Source organism: Phragmites australis, chromosome 15 (genome assembly GCF_958298935.1).
Source record: "Phragmites australis chromosome 15, lpPhrAust1.1, whole genome shotgun sequence".
Lineage (NCBI taxonomy): Eukaryota > Viridiplantae > Streptophyta > Magnoliopsida > Poales > Poaceae > Phragmites > Phragmites australis.
This window is the reverse complement of record NC_084935.1, coordinates 24,369,887-24,375,865: the sequence shown is the minus strand read 5'-3', so window position 1 is coordinate 24,375,865 and position 5,979 is coordinate 24,369,887.

The window sequence follows — 5,979 nt, the reverse complement described above, 5'->3', positions numbered from 1 at the left end:
AAACAGCTAGGATCACACTTGACTCCGCTCGGCCTCCTTGATCATCCAGCACCAAACTCCCCGCTTGGCTCTGATCATCCCGCCATCGACCGTCAAGTTGTATCTATCACCTGTACAGCATTAGACAAGCAAACATGTTTCTCAAAACCTCCAGAAACCTCTCCAATTAGCCTAACATCAAAATCCCTATCGAAGGACCAAAATCATAAGAAATTATGAACACCGGATGTTCCGGTGTATACAACCTCTGAACACCGGACTATCTGATAGGTACAATGATTTCTTCTCTGGAAGCCTCTTGAAAAACCTTCCGGTGAGTACAAGATACATTACCGGATCATCCGATGAGTACAACTGCATTAGACCTTATTTTGTAACATCTCTATTAAATGGTCTGGTGAAGCCTCCGGTATTAACTTTGCTTATCGCTAGATGATCCGGTGTGCATTTTCTCTCAGGCATCAAAAACAGACTTCTCTGGAAAATGCTACGGTGTTTATATCCCTTGAACATCGGATCATCCGGTGCAACATTTAAATTTTACTGTCAAAGAAAGAATACTTCGACGTGCACTGCCTCTGATCACCGGATTATCCGGTGTGTATAATTTTCTACATACCGGACCATCCGATGAGTATAATTTTTCTGGACTCAGAGACAAAAATATAAATTCTATTTCTTTTTTACTTTAGGTCAGATATAATTATATTGTAACATATAGACATGCTAAGTAACCAAAAACTTACCAAATTAAGACTATAATTTTATCAATCACTCATTATAAATAAACTAAAATACATTTCAATTTAGTTTCTCATGTGAGATCAAGTAAAACTGCACCTCGTAAATATTGATGCAGCAGTTTCTCGTTCAGGATAGGCTGGGGCTATTCGCGCTGTTTGTCGAGGTAGCAAGGGAAGGAAGGTTTGTTGCCGCATCTGGTTAGGTGATGTGATCTCGAGTGTTTCAGATCCACCATCGATAGAGGCGATTGCCTATAGTGAAGGATTATGGCTAGAACTAGACTGCAATATCCAGAAGTGTATCCTTGCTACGTGGTAAAGAATCTGCAACAGCAGAATTTGTGCGTGTACACAATATCCTGCATGGAATTCGCAACAAAACGAGGTTGATCAACGACTCAACCATCTGTCACGAAAGCAGGTTCTTTGTGCGTTTGAACCAAGGCGTTATACATGGTTAGTTGATCCACCTGTGTGTTTCTTGATGTAAACATGAACTCTGAATGAATGAATAAAAGCCGGCTTTCCTTAAAAAAAAATCCCCATCTTTTAGCGGCGGTGGCACAATTAACTAGGAAAAACTTTTAAAATCGAAGATGAAGCTTTGACAAAAAATGGTAACATGTATCTTGACAATTTTCCACCTTATTCTTATTTTTCTTGGTTCCTCTCATGGTCTTTTCTTCAAAAATTACAATGGACTTTTCTTCTTCTTTTTAACAAAGTTTTAGTTTCGATAATACATAGCTTAGAGCCGGCTTTTGGTTTACGAGCAAGATTTCGTGTGCTTTTTGTTGACATAGAAAGTTGTAATAAAGGGTGCTTTTGGTTTTACTAAAAACTGTTCTAATTTTATTTAGCAAGGGTAGTTATTTGGTGCTAAAAAAAATATAAGTCACCTAAGGCCCGACAAAGAAGAAAAGTCCTGCGAACAACTCACCTAAGGCCCGACAAAGAAATAACCCAAAATGACTAAGCAGTCTCTCCTTCATTTTTTGTGTGCTGTTTTTATCAATTTTGTTCAGCCAACTAACGCACGAAATAGGCCTAAACAAGCCCAGCCAGTGGGAGAGCATAAAGAATCATCGGACAGGCGAGGAGAATCAATGGGGAGGTGAATGCCAGGATTGCGATCAGAAGATGCATGTCTGCCAATGTAGCCTTCTGATACCTATCAAATAATGGTGCATCTGCAATTCAGTATACCGATCGGGTAATACCTCGAAAGGATCAAACTTAGGATCGCTGTTAACACTATGCCACCTTGCGTGCCTTCAGAGACAAAGCTCCAAGACTTAGATAACAAAATCCAAACGTAGCTACGACGAATGATAAAATGCAAAGACCCTCGAACAGGTCAAGCCGATGCGGTGGCCGTAGCCCCGATAATGTCACCATGATCAGGTGAGACCATGGCAAACCTGGCCATAACAATGAGACACTTCCTGGGCAAGTGTTGGAGCAAAGCTTTGATGTAGCCCTTCGATCCCTCAGGGAAATTGTTCTACTTGACAGGTAAGAACGAGCAAATTGTTTGTTTAGCCTTTTATTGGTCAATTAGATCGTTGTGTATGGTTGTATCGAACTAGAAAATTGTTGGACGTGAGAAGAACGAACGAGAAAATCGTTGTGTATGGTTGCATCAAACTCTATCTCGTGTGTTCAACGTGCAATATTTTCAGCACATCCTTGAAAAAAAAAGCAATGAGAAGCACGGACATAGGGCCAATATGTCTTCTTTGTTACAAGATGAATGCTTGTATTGATGTTATGAAATTGTACACAGAAGTAATTCATCTAATAATGCACACAACATAGTTTCACTTTCTACAAATAGAATGGATCATCAACAACGGAGGCCAGTATTGTACAAGTTAGACAGGTGCGGCTTAATTGGGCTCAGGTGAGTTCAGCTGGGCCAAGTCGAAAGGAATTCAAAGCTAGAGAGAAAATATTTAATTGGGTTTGTCAATGGCAGTAGTCCATTTCTCGGGAGAAGATTATAAAAAATGCACAAAGGTCCCTTGAAACATTTTGTGTTCAAATAGAAAAGGCATTTTGAAATTAGGGCATGTGTAAATGAATTACCTAAAAATTTAAACGCAACAAGAAGATTATTCAATGGATATTACAAACTGCAACCTTGCTAAGTCTTAAAGATTTGAAGTTTCTGAACTAGAGGCAATTAAGACCAATATATTGCATTATTTGTTTGCACAATTTTCAATTCTTTAGAAATACCTGTGCAACATATACGCATGGTAACCTATATTTAAAATGTTTAAGACAAAAGTGATATCTTCCATGCAAGATACAATAGTTAATTTGAGCATATTTACTATTCAATATGGAGAAAAAGATGCCTATGCACACGTATCAAATGTCCAATAGAATTTAACCAAAGGGTCGTCTTTAAATTTGCCATTCTATCCTAGTTTTTCAAGCCCCCCCCCCCCCCCCCCAAAAAAAAAAAAAAACCTCACTGCAGCACTCACCATTCAACAATTTCTAGTAGTCTATTTGCAGTGTAGTTTGTAGAAGAATTTAGGAGATGCAGATAATCAGAACTAGTATATGTCTGATGGGCATGGGATGCTCCAGGAAAAGAATGTGGAGAAAAACCGGAGATTACAGTGCAATTCTCCCCAGCGTGACTTCTCAGGTAAGCTCTACAAAGATTTTTAGTTGGAGAAGTGACTGATCCTACTAAATTCTGATGTCTTCAAGGAATCCTTGACTGTCATGAATAAAGCTGACTAACAGGCGATGGGACATGAAAAACCATTGGTTTGCTTCATCGTGGCAATTTCTTCCTTTTACAGGTAAGCAAAACATCTAGCAACAATTGCAGCGAAAGTTCTGCAGGCAGCGGCACTTCGTTGGCACCATGGTATGGATTCCCCCTGGGCAGCTACCAAAGATGACTGGAGTACAAAATTAAAGCTGATGACCCGTGGACGGATGATCAAGACTGATATTAGGAAGGAAGAAAGGCGCATTGACAAGCTGGTTTATCAGGTTTCAGTAACCTTCTCGTGCGGTTGGATTGCTGAGTAGTGGTTTCTATCTACTGTAATGCCTGAACCCTGCTTGATAACTCTTCGATCAGTTGTGCTTTTTTGCTTCCTTATTTGCTTTCAGTTGAACCTCAGTACTCCAAAAACGTTTTTGGTATGTACCTTTAACAAGGGAAAGTTGCATTTTTCTTTATCCTTAGGTTGTACTGATAAACTAGCAATCAATTCTCAAGAACTCAAAATAATTTCTAGTGGACCAATGAACTAGAATCTATCTTTGACGTTTCAGGCAGTTTTAATTATAAAGGGCGTTTAGCAACATGCAAAAATTATCTTCAAGGTTGGGATATAAAATCGTAGTATATAATGTATTTTCTTATATTTGAAAATCACATTATTTTCTCGAAGAAGAGATGTCATTTGCGACTTCAGTTGGATACAATATAATCCCATTTAACAACCAAAGACTTCCTCGGAACTTCGGAGTTATGTCATTTCAACATATCGATTGGTAATGCTGTTGGGAACAATAAGAAAACAGATGATATCTTCCGTGCAAGATACACTAGTAAATTCAAGCTTCTTCACTTGGAGAAAAGATGCCTCTGCACACGTATCACCTGCCCTTCACAAATTAACCAAAGGCTTGTCTTTAAAAGTATCACTCTATCCCTGGTTTTTTCCTCTCACATGGAACAAATTCTAGTAGTCCACTGGTAACAATGCAGTATGTAGAAGAGTTCAGGAACATGCAGATAATCAGTAGTGACATCGTCATATGGGAATGGGATGCACTAGGAAAGGACAGAGGAGAGTGAGAAGACGTACCTGCACAAGCTTATCATTCCTGTGCAAGATCTGCAGATGATCATAGCTCGAGAAGTGATTCATCCTAACAAGAGTGCAGCCAAAATCTGGTGTTTACATGGACAATTTGACTGTGAGCAACAAGTTTCCTTTGCAGATGACCTTTTTTTTTTAACTCGTTTGACAGACGATTGTACATGACGAACCATTTGCTTGCTTGGTCGTGGGAAAAATTATTTCCTTTATATGTAGGAAAGACATTCTTTCAACTTGATCTACAAGATGTTAAACTTTACGTACATGGAAACTGGACCTTCAATTGCACTATAGATTAGAGATGTTGGTATTGAATAATTATTTATATACCATGAGTAAAAGAAAATTACATTATTAGTCCTTAATTATGGTACCGATGAACTAGCAATTATTAGTTCCCCTGAATTCAAAGTCATTTTTCATGGATATACCAGCTAAATTCTACCACTTTCGATGTTTCAGGCAGTTTTAATTGTAAAGATATTTTTTTTCTCGAATACGTAGAAAAATTGTATAGCATTGCATTAAGAGAGGAATTAATCAGTATATAATGTAAAAACACATCACTTACACACTCCCACACACATCACCAAACCAGCTAAAGATTACATGTGCACCACATGCTTTTAACACGACCCAATAGCTTCTAATTAACCGAGCTCAAGTCTCAGCTACTGTGACAAAACCCATCGCCCCTGCATCACACCAAAGCCGGGCCTCCTCACTAGCCTGTCGCAGGACCATTTGGATGCTAGGCATAACACCGTTAAACACACAATCATTACGATGTTTCCATATCGGCCAGGCTTCAAGTATCACCAAGGAATTAAAACCCCATCTCGCTAGTTTGATGATCCTGCAGCTAGCCCGCAACCACCACTCGCAGAAGACTTCCTCATCGTCTTGTAGCGACAGATCAAGCAGGACAAAACACCTAAAGAGGAAGAACCTACCTTGCCTTGCAAACACACATGTCGTCAAGATGTGTTGAATTGATTCATCCACCTAATCGCATAGAGGACATTGCACAAGATGCGGCAAACCCCTTTGGAACAAGTGGTCTGCCATCCAAAAACGGTTGTGAACTGCTAACCATAGAAAAAATTGGCACTTTGTCGGAGCCCAGGTTTTCCATATATGCTTCCAAGCTTCAAACTGATCAGCACCCAGAAAGTAGGTTTGATACGCTAACTTGGCTGAGTACTGATCTGACTCCAAAAAATGCCAACGATGTTCATCTTGTTGGGGAATGGGTAGGCTACGCTGGTCTAAAACAAAAAAAAAATTACTGTAAAATCATGCTAGTAGGAGATCATAGATTATTACCACTCGACGCGCAGTGCAGTGAAAGAAGAGTTGGAATAGACCGATCCAAC